An 11,553-nucleotide genomic window follows, 5' to 3' on the forward strand; every position below is an offset into this window, starting at 1 on the left:
GCGATTCTTTGATATTTATGTTTTTTGTGATTTTTAAGTTGCTTTTTTTACACTAGACCATTTGAAAAAGTTAAATGATGATGATAATGTCTACAGACTATATCAGGATCCATATTTTCCCATAAAATGCACATCACATGAGTCAGAAACATTTCATCCTCGGCTGGAGAAAAGTGGCAAACAAACACTGAAATGACAAATTTGAAAAGAAAAATCAATTTTTTGACAAAGAATCCAGATTTTGATATTGTCAAATAAAAATTCCTTATATTCCAATTTTCAATTCTTTAATTCCCACACCCCTAGCAGACAGACTGTGCTTTGAGCATCAAAGATCACACACTCCAACAGGGTCTGTCGCAGGTGGATTTTCAAGAGATTATCAAGTCCTATACCCAGATCAATACCCCAGCAAATAGCTTCTGTGCCCAGCAGTCCTCGTCCTTTCCACCTCATTGTTCATACATTTTGGTAATCAAACTACAACATGTATTTCCACAGCCTGTAAATCACTTCGTCGGGTTCAAAGTGCTGCAGCAGCACTTTTCCCCAGACTGAAATATTGTACATCGTCTGGTGGGCTTACAGGAATTACATGCACTGCTACTCAAGTGCTGCCATCTTGCTTCACGTTCACCATTCACAATATGATTTATATGACCATCAATAAAAGAGCCGTAATGGCACGTCTCGTGGTTATTTCTTCGAGGTTAATGAAAGCTGTGATCACAAGTGAAGTCGTCGGCACAGTTTAAGAGCAACCAAACACCCTCTTCACCTCCAGTATCTTTTAATTTGTTACCTCTTCGGACACGTCGTTAAAGCGCGACCGTTTAATCTTCATTTTCTTTGCATACCTACAATCTATTCTTAAACAAGTGAACCTGAAAGAGTGCAAATCAATTTGGAGCCATGCATTAATCTCTTTAAGGGTGGTGGAGACGCAGCTATAAAGAGACCGTGAATGGGTGCATCGGTTCAGCTGGATGAGACCAAGTCGTCGCTCTGCTGAGCTGGACAGAACGATACTCTTTGTGCAGCCGAGGGTGGATCTCGTGTTGGAGAAGCTTCACAAAGTGAAGCTGACTTAACAAATCTCTCACAGTGGATGGCGGTGCATCTATTAAACTAGTAGCCACAACAAAATAAGTTAAATTCAGACTCACTGAATAATGCAGCACAAAAGGAACAAGCGTCTCTTTCTGGACGTTTTAAGAGACATGGTTTAAGTTTTTGTTTTGCATCCAGGCTGCCATTTAAAGACAGCACAGATGAAGTCAGTGTCAGGTTGGTGATAGCTTTCTGACCTGTGTCTGTGCACGCATGAGGTCAAAGCCAGCCATGTGTGTTTTGGTTGGCGTCTCGGTGAGTGCAGTAGCAAATAAGAAGAGTCAGCCAAGATGCTGTCAGCACCAGCTTTTAGTTCACCTGCTTTTTATAGCAACCACTCCAGACTCTGCAGGCTGTACACTACCAGCGAACACTCTGAAAGCCAAATATAATCCTAACCAGAAAAGAGAGAAATAGAAACACACAGGCCACCATTACTTTGCTTGACTGGTCTGTGTTTGTATAAAAAAGTGGGCACCAAAAGTGCATCCCACTGATCAAGGGAGGGAATTTGAAGAGATGTGCAGAAGAGAGTTAGACCCATCGCAATCCTTTTGTCTTATGATGAAGAGCCCCTGTGGTTTCCCCCTGCAGTGCCTCTATACCTAGACAGTGGAAAGCCTTCATCCCTGTGTGACAATAAGCACAGATGCTACCCATGCCTGATAAGTCACCTTATATGGAGAAAAATATGCAGAGCAGAGCACAAGAAACAGCAGCATTTCTCAGACTGCTATAGCCCTTCAGAATTAACAAAGACAGGCAGTCATACACAGCTAGAAGAGCAATTTCTCACATGACACATGTTCACAGAGCATATCAAACGTATCACTAACAAGAGGAGTCTTTCTTCCACAAGCCTTGACATAATTCCACCGTGTTACACCCTGTATATCAGCTCACTTCAAGACAGATGTGCTGTGTTTTTCAGGGGAGTTCCTGTGATACTGGTGTCACCGCTCTGTGCTGTTAAAGAAGCCTTCAACTTGAATTAGACAAAAGATGAGCTGAAGATGTTTGTGAAGTAACTGCGCACCACTCAAAGAGAGGCAGCGTAACATTTCGCTTTTGTTACAAGTAAACAACTCTGACTGCTGACAGTCCCCCCAACTGGAAGGCAAAACTCCCGTTTGTGTCACAAAGGAAAGGATTTAACAAGCCAAACATTCACTTTTTCCACTAAAAGGAAATTACGGGACACACTCAATCAGGATCACTCTGAATCATAACCCAGACCCAAACCCGGGAAAACAGGACAGTAAAACAGAACGTTCCTCATGGTTGAGGATTTCTTTGCCACAAAAATTCAAACCACAGAGGCGAAAGCATGCATATCGTGCTCGGCTTCTGACCCGGCGATTTAGTTTCTGATTCCTAAAAACAAAGAAGTGGGTGCACACTCAAGAACATCAACAATTACGTAAGTGAGCAACTATTTTTGTGAAGCTTATACAAGCAAGGGGTTTTGAAAGGCCGGATGAAATAAAAACCAATCACACAGCGTGTTCCCCCTCTTCAATAATAAACGAAAGACATTCTTGCTCTCGTGCGGCTGAGCCTAAATCCTGAATAAAAGTGATCCCAGTTAATGATGACTAACCATTTACTGTGCATCCACTTATCTAATCCATCATTCAATAATGATTAATCTCTTTAATTAGCATTAAAGCAACACATTTCCTCAGCTGAACACTTCCACAAAGACGCTGTGGCGAGAATATTGGACAGCCAAAGCCTTCAGACGGATCGATAACGAGGCCAGCCAGACTCTGTAAGTCAAACATTAGCCCGTGTTTTTATTATTACAGCCCTCCTCAGCTGTGTGCAGAGATTGTAACACAGTCAGATTGACACCTTCACGTGACAGGTTTCCATGGCAGAAGGCCCGCCCGTCCAAAAGGCACACCAGCCTTCCCTTCTAGTTCTCGGGTCTATTTGCTCTGGGTTGGCCCTTCACTCCAGGGGTCCAAGGGCCCTTTTGTTACTTATGTTTGTGGCTTAAGGGCCTTGCCATCCTTGCACAAGGCTAAATAACAATACAAAGTGACGGTAAATCACAGTCAAACACAACAGCAGAACATAACCGTGCATTAAGAGGATGACCAATGCCCCCAATCACTCAGTTCATAAATCAGAACAGGAGCCAAGAGAAGAAATAAACAACCTCTAACAAAACTGTGTGCTACACCTCTGAGCAAAGTGATGTTTGTTTCCACTGAATGACACCCACTGCCTCCTTTATGAAGGTTTCATTTACACCCACTGATAGGCATGCTGACAGGATGCCATTAATGTTATTTATCCAACATAATTAGGTTCCACATCACAAAAGGTTTAGTAAAAGATATTTCATGTCAATGAGGAAACTGTCTCCTTTATTATCTGATCATTATAAATACATTGGAAGAGGTCATTCTTTTTCTCCAGGGAACATGAAACAGATGAACCACACAGCACTTTATGAAGTGATGTACTGTCAAACTACAAGCATCAACAATGAAACAGTTATATACTAAAGGCTCACATGTTTGCAGCAGATAACGATTTCAGTCACAGCTGCTGCAGAGAGATTCACCGCTCACAGTAAGCCGAGAGGAGTCACTGCTACAGTAAACACAGAATACAACACAAAGGAGAGCAAACTTTTGTTCACTCAAACTTTGCAACCCTGACTGAAACGGAGGAAACGGCGCGTTTACAGGAGTGAATCTTTAAAACCCGGCATGACTGGGACATAAGTTCGCGTACAACTCACCGGCTCCAGTTTCCTCTGACTGAACACTCTCTTCAGTCACTCCGCACGTGCTCCCCTCCTCGCGACAGACAGACACATTAAACGTTGTTACATTCAATAAGGGATTTAACAGTAGCTCAGGTTTTCGCTACTAGAGACTACTTCCCCGGTTTCTCTGTTCTCAGACCCAACGATCCTGGGACGGAGCGCCAAGAGACTGCGGACTCCTCCCAGACAATGTGGGGTTAAACTCCTCCTTCCCACGGACATACAGAGGGGGGATGGCTGTGTGCTTCACTACAGCGTGGACGGCTCGGGGATTAATGGAAAGTAGTTGTAAAGCTCTGATAGAAGGTCCAAAGTCAGGTTGTAAAACAGCGGGTCGTGGACTTTATCTGGGTCTCTCACAAAAAATCAGGGTCCTAATTTAAGTCAAAATGAGCCAAGAGGGCATTTTACCCAACTGAATGTTTGCCTAAATATCTCATTTATCTAAAGTAGTTTTCCTACACTTTTCATATTTGTTATTCTAGCATATTATTCCATGTCAATACGACAAAAGAGTACTGAAGTTGTTGTGAAAAAAATTCTGCCGATAAGGTGCTATTCAGTTAGGATTATTATTATTTTCCATCTGAAAAATAAGTTCCTTAAATAAAATGTGGCACTTCATTTATTTGCACTGCAGAGCTCTGTGTCTGTCACCAGGTTGTTACAGTAGCTCTAAAATAATCAAATGCAACTTGGTTATGTTTAAAAATGCATTGTACAGTTAAAGTTCATGTGATCTAAAGGAATTGTTTTTCTGTATTTCAATACTGAATGTCTTGAGTTTGAAAAAAATAATACATTTCTTATTTATGGTAAAATCAAATGTTTTTTGTCTTGTTTTATGTGTGTTTCTTAAACAAATAAGACCGTCACAATTAGAGTAACATATAAATTCCAGTACAGGATAGACTTAGCTTTCTTTACAGTGAAAAAAACAAACAAACTTGTGATTATCGGTATCGGTATCGGTATCGGCCAAAAGGGGTTTTGATATAACGGCATATCGGATATCAGCAAAAATCCAATATCGTGCATCCCTTCAAAATATATTTTGACTTAAAAATCTATGCCCAAATAAATCAGAAATGCATGTCAACTTGAAACTGAAGGAATTGAGGTGGGCTTGGGATTTAAAAGTTATTACCCAGAATGCTTTTGGGAATTGTTGGGAATTACAATTTTTTGTCACCATAAGTAAGGGGAATAAGCTATGGATATGAAACCCTACGACACAATGTACAGCTTTGTAGGTGATTTCTGACTGTCTGAGCCAAATGATATGTTGTATTGTCTACCTTCCATATTAAAGAACAGGAGTCTGTGCTTTATGGGGCAGACCTGACTTTTGAAACCTAATAACAATGTCAAACAAAAATCTGAAGAAGTCAGGGTAACTAACAAATATGATTCATATAAACAAAAGTTAAAGGTCAACATAACTGAAAACTTAAGTTGAGTTGAAATACATTAATTGTTAAAAACAACTACCTGAAGATGTTAAGATAACTAACAAGTCTAAATCAACTAAACTAAGACAAGAGTTGACACAAGACATCTTATTTGATCAAGATTACTTCTGTTGGTGTAACAACAACAAAATGTTTTTTTTACTTAACAGAAAATTTTGAGGCAGACCTTAACATCATACTTTTACACTGTAACAACAAGCTACATTTAACAGTGTAGATGTAGAGAGATGGCCTTAAAAACAAACCTTTTATTAAACATTTGTTTTTATTCTTTTTAGCCCAATTTGGAGCTGTAAAGTCAAATAAAGTTACTTTTTGAAGGAAAGGAGCACAGAAAGCTCCTCCAAATTGCATCGTGGAAATTTTTATTAACATTTGTTTCATTGGTTAAAGTCAGGATTTACTGCTCTCATTTTAACATTTTTCTATTTTCAAACTTGTTTCTCGTAAACCCTTGTAATTCACAGGAAGTTAAGTCAAATTTGTCTCCATTACAATTTTTAAATTGACAGAAAAGGGTGTGCAAACAGTTGTGTGACCCCGAAACATTAGTTTGTCTTGTGCATGCTGATGGCTAAGGCTGTTTCGTCATATTTTACATTGACAAGGAAGATGTTTATTTTTGTTTGTTTTTGTATTATTCAATCGAGAAGTGTATCAATTAAGTAATTCCAAGTGATTGTAGACTATCCAAAGATTTAATGTAAGATAACTGTATCTGTATCTATCTACTGTACATAATAGTAGTTCGAGATTTATGTACTTTCGTGAGACTTAGAGTTTTATTGAACTTGGCTCTATTTTTTTATCTGGATGTCTTCAGTGGCCCTTGAACTGAAAGGTCTCAGTCAGCTGTTTGCTTGAAAAGGTGAACAGGGTGAGCATCTTTTTGAATGATGCAAACACCTGTCTGTCACATGGACTAATGAACTGATAAGCAGGGTGATAGAAAACAGGTTGGGTCTCTTCAGACAATCAAACTGCATGCCTGTGAAGACAACCGTCATTGTTATTCCCTGACCTTACAGTATTCTTCCTTTCTTCTCATTCTCTGACAAGCAATCTCAATCACTTGCATCCAAATGCCTCCACTCCCTGATAACAGAGACACAATGAACACAGCTTCCTTCCTGCTATCTCACTTGCTATCCTCACAAACTCCAACGCGCTATTGTGTTTCATAATGATCTTTGGCCAGGCATGTCAGTCAGATCAAACCTTTACAATTTACATATCAGCCTAAAATGAGGTCTAAAAGGAGATATGTGTTGCTCCACTGCACATTGAATCTGCAGAAACTGCAATAACACTGTGTTCCTTTCATCATAAGACAATTTAGATCTGTCTACACAACAAGCAGTCTCTTGTGTGTCTTCACATCTATTTCTCCACAGGGTATACAGCTCCTATTAGTCAGGAATGTTCCTTTTAAATCAGCATATCTCATTATGCATCTTTAGGAGTGTCAAAGGATTCTGCAGACAAATGAGGATGTAAGAGGAAGTAAATCATTTTATATGAGTATTTGGAACCTGACACTTTTTGACTGCAATTTTACACAACTGTAACACCTAAAAGTGTCTTTAAAATTTTTTTTTTTTTTTTAATTTATACCACACTTAAATATAAGCTCTTCGTTGTTGACATATCATTTCATGTGGCATCAAGCTTTGAGTGACATGATCTGATGTAACCATTGCTGTGTTGTTGCATAGGGACGATTGTAGGAAGTCTCTGAATTGTTTAACTCAGCTCATGACCCACAAAGTTAAATTAGATTATCAGCCACAGGATTGGTTATTTGATAATGAGTTTTTACTGACTGTGTTCAGGTCTGATTTTCTGTGGAAAAACTCAAGTGAGTATTTGCCATTCCCCCAAAAGTATTTGTAAAACAATCAAACAAAAAACATCTTTTGCAGCAAAGACTGGCAATAAGAAGTATGTTAACGACTGAGAGAGTTATGTACTTTATATAATTTTCTTTTTATATCACATTTGTCCTTGTGGCTGATACTGGAGCAGCATTAGCTCAAGGACATGATTTATGTTAAAGCTTTGTTTAGGATGAAGAAATTCAACAATCAGGGCTTTGTTGAATAAAAAAAGAGAAAAGGGGTCATGAGCAGGACTAAATGCTCACACAGCTCTTGGAGCTCACATCATGACATAAGGTTGTGGCAGATGATCCAAAACTGGTACATGGGGTCATCTTTAAGCTAACTAACACTCAGAAATTAGATGTCACAAAATGTAGTCGTTATGTTACAGTCAACAATTTTATGAAGCCACAAATCAATACATAGCATAGTCATTCTGCATTCTGCTTAAAATTCTCTTAAAAAAAAAAAAAAAAAAAAAAAAAAAAGGGAAGATCCAAATTCATGTTTTTGCTTCAACACTAAAAACAAGAACAAGTTGACCTTATTAAAAAAAAATATGGAAACTCATTGCCTCAAAAAAGATAAGTTACACTAACTAAAATATAACAAGTAAATAGAACTAGACTTGTTTGAGTATGCAAAACCTTCCTTACATTTTTTTTCCAGTTAATGCAACTTAGATCATTCTTCGTAACATTTTACACTTAATATTGATGTAAGGATTTAAAATGAATTGAATTTCATGCTCACTTTTATTATTATTTTTTATGAGTCCAGTTTTAAATGTTATTTCAAAAAACTTCAACTATTTTTTTATAAGTTAGACCATTTTTTTAGTGAATGTGACTTGCTCACAAATTTTCCAGAAATGAACAAGCCACCAAAAAGATCAGTGTGGACTGATCAAATAAAAAAACATCTTGCTGATAACTTTCTTTTTCGTTGTTAACCCAACTCAGAAAAACTAAGTTTCCCAACTTTTTCAACTTCTAGTTACAATTACTTGTTTTAAATGAGTGCTAATAACATTCTGATGAAAATAAGTTGGGTTGACTTAATTTTTTTTTTTTTTTTACCAAGGTCAATGTTGTGTTTTACAGTGTATAATAAATCAAGCAAACTAATGGGAAAGACTGTGTTATAAATGGGTGTGGTCAGGGGCCATATTGGAAATGGGGCCTGAGCCCCCACACTAACAGCTTTTGGACACCCACCTGTCAAACAGCTGAGCTGTGCCTCTGGTTGGATGAATTGCACTTTTAGTGTACTCCAAACTGTAACAAACCAAACCAAGTAAGAGAAAGTTCTCTACTTGTACAGTCTGTAGCCATTTAGAAGAAAGAAAGATGGAAGTAAACAAGTTTTTATTTCTACAGTGAAATGGTTTTTTTTGTTTGTTTGTTTTTTTTACGTTTTTTTTTTGTCTTGGTGTTAATGTGGTTTGCTGGTTCTTCCAAAGCCAGCCTCAAGTGGACACTCAGTGATTTTAGCACTTCCAAATTGCCTGAAGAAGACCAGAGGTTAACACTTGATTGGAAAGAGCCGCATCTTTACAATGGGTGCTTGTGGGTAAAGTAGTCATCATTTTGGAAAAACACAAATGTTTTGTCTTTACAATGCCTTTACAGCAGGTTCCCCCAAACACTAGGAGTGGCAAATCAGGCCCTTAATCTGCCTTAAAATGGTTTAGTGTGTGGCTAATCTGAGAGGAATGGTGTCAATTCATTGAAGGCCTTGTAGGTTATCAACAACGAGTGAAAAAACTAGCTTTAACTTCTATTAAATGTTACTGAATATGAAATTGTAATGATTTATGTAAAAAAGAAAAAAATTAAATCCCAAATCCCATGTCTTTTCATCTGGCCTCCTTCCTGTGTGTATTATGTTTCACTGTATAACTCTGCAAATATTAAAGCTCTCTGTATCATCTGGCAGCTTTCAGGGTCTCTGGTCACTCTGCATCTCATTAAACATAATTGGCTGTGACAGACATCCTGCCACCCATCATCACTTCCTGTTAGTGTGTATGTCTGTCTGACACAAGACAACAACCCCCAACCAGGGACCACCTTTCACATGGACCCATGGAAAAACTGGTGTGGGACAAGTGATCGCTGAAATATTGAAATATTGGTGTTGCCAGTTGCTCCTTTAAAACACAACAGGGGGCAGAAAACCATCGAGCTCAGCCTGCATCATTTTTTCCTGCTGACACAAAAAAAAACAGGCTGACAAGTTCACCCTCACACGCATGCACACACAGTCACACGCACCTCAGCACCTTCTCCTTCTATTAAATGAGGCGTCTTGACAGCTCCAGTCCAGCCACCCTCGCCATCAACACTTTGTTCTGCCATTATGTCCCCTCTAATAGGGTAATTCTATGTGTGAGAGTGTGATATTGTATTTGCAAGTAAGGGAGAGGGCCAGTGACACCTTGTTAAAAGGATTTTCTCACTCCGCTCATTGCTGCTCTTTGAACATCCTGATCCAGCCATGATTAACACCAGAAGAGGGTTACTCTGTTCTAAATTCACATGCTATGAAAACTCTTGTCCTTCATGTAGCTTTAAATGACTCGCTGTATCTGGGAGAAAATTGTTGTTCCAAAAGCTGGCAGGCAGGTGCAGAGGGCTCTCTGTGGTCACCTGGGTAAAAAAAAAAAAAAAGATGGTGTTGCGTGACACGGCTTCCAGGAACACAAGGATTTCGTTGTTACAAGGTGTGTGCATATGAGTGTGTGAGACAGATAATCACATATCACATGCCACACCCTCAGACCACGCTTTGCTTGTTTCTAAATACAGCAGGAGACATTAAAGCATCCTCATCTACAAAGGGGCTGCTTCTCAAACAATAGACAATGGAAATCCTCCTTTACAAAAGGTATTAGAGTGACAGTGAGGAGATAAAGAGTGAAAAAAAAGCCAGCCCGTTTTAGAAAGGCTTTTAATTGAACGTGACAGATCTGATCCAAGTGATAGCATATAGACTCATGAGGGCTGAGCTAATGGGAAATCAATGATGACAACAACTGAGAAATGTGTGTGACAGCAGCTAAACCTTTGACGTCAGTAATATTGGCATCCTTGACAACATGTGTGACTCTTAAAGCATCTGATTTGCACAAGTGTATTTATAATTTCTCAAGTTTTGCATAAATCCTAAGGATGCAACTTCAGAGTCCCTCCTGTGGCTTCATAATTAATTCTCTTAGCTAATATCATGTGACCCTGGCAGACGTAACCGAGGGATAGATAGTGTGCAGAAAAACCTCCAGAAGAAGATAACGAAACATGTAGGGATGAAAAACACACATCTGACTGCTGAACTGTAGAAAGGAAGAAGAAAAGGGGGTAGTGTGTGTGTGTGAGACAGAGAGAGTTGATTATTTGAGTATAGGTGACAAAACTGCCACAGCAGTGTGACAGAGTGTGGAGCTGAATTAGGGTTTTGTCTCCCCGTAGGTGGAGAAATGATTGAGATGGCCATTTGATGAGCGGGAAGAAGGGACTGTAAACAAAGATAGAGCCAAAAAAAGAAAGCAGCTTCACCTGTGGAAAATAAATTCTGGCTCGGGTAAACAAAGGACAGAATTGGCACCTGGGGCCACTGTGTCTGAGAGAGTGTGGAAAATTTAGCTGTCACAGTAAAGAGATTTTGTGCACTGTCACGTCGTGATGATATAAAAACCCATCCCTTTTTTAACTCCAGCTGATTGATCTATTGTAACTATAATTCTTCAGAAAATGAACCATTTCGGTTTAAGCTTGCAGAGGTAGTTCAAGAAAACCAAAACACTACAAAGGCCTAGTTCAAGAAATGTATGAGTCAAATCGAAGTTAAGATTGGGAGGAAAGGTAAAATGTGACAAAAGCTTTGTTAACTGTGCATCAAATGTGAATAAAAATGTGTTTTTGTTTTTTTAGTTTTTGTTGAAATGTTTTTGTTGTTTTTTTTTACCTCCGCCAATTTTGTTTTTGGGAGAGTTTGTCTGTTTGTCTGTAAACAACATAACTCAAAAAGTAACAAACAGAACTTGATGAAATCCTCAGCAAATGTTCAAAATGGGATAAGGAAAAAGTGATTAAATTTTGGAGGTGATCTGGATCACCATCTGGATCCAGGATGTTTTTAAAGGGTTCTTTATCATTGTGAGATAGGGCTGTTTTCACCATATGTGTATATAACTCCACCATAAATGGTGGGATTGCTTTGTAAAACAATACAAGACAAGGTCACCATCATTTCTGACAGATGTAAAAGTACGATCCAGATCCTGGCAATATTCTGGATACTAAGATCT

The 11,553-nt window shown here is 38.7% G+C and overlaps 1 protein-coding gene across 1 annotated transcript in view; it reads right to left on the reverse strand.

Annotated features, from left to right (window-relative positions):
• The window catches only part of tiam2a (TIAM Rac1 associated GEF 2a), a 78,564-nt gene extending 74,448 nt beyond the window's left edge, over positions 1-4,116 (reverse strand). The window contains exon 1 of the mRNA XM_074691496.1: positions 3,866-4,116. The gene's annotated coding sequence lies outside the window, so the exon portion shown is untranslated. The remainder of the gene's footprint in view (positions 1-3,865) is intronic.
• Between the last annotated feature and the right edge of the window lie 7,437 nt (positions 4,117-11,553).

Source organism: Halichoeres trimaculatus, unplaced genomic scaffold (assembly GCF_033239565.1).
Source record: "Halichoeres trimaculatus isolate MK-OKI-2021-1 unplaced genomic scaffold, fHalTri1.1 fHalTri1_scaffold_17, whole genome shotgun sequence".
NCBI classification, from domain to species: Eukaryota; Metazoa; Chordata; class Actinopteri; order Labriformes; family Labridae; genus Halichoeres; species Halichoeres trimaculatus.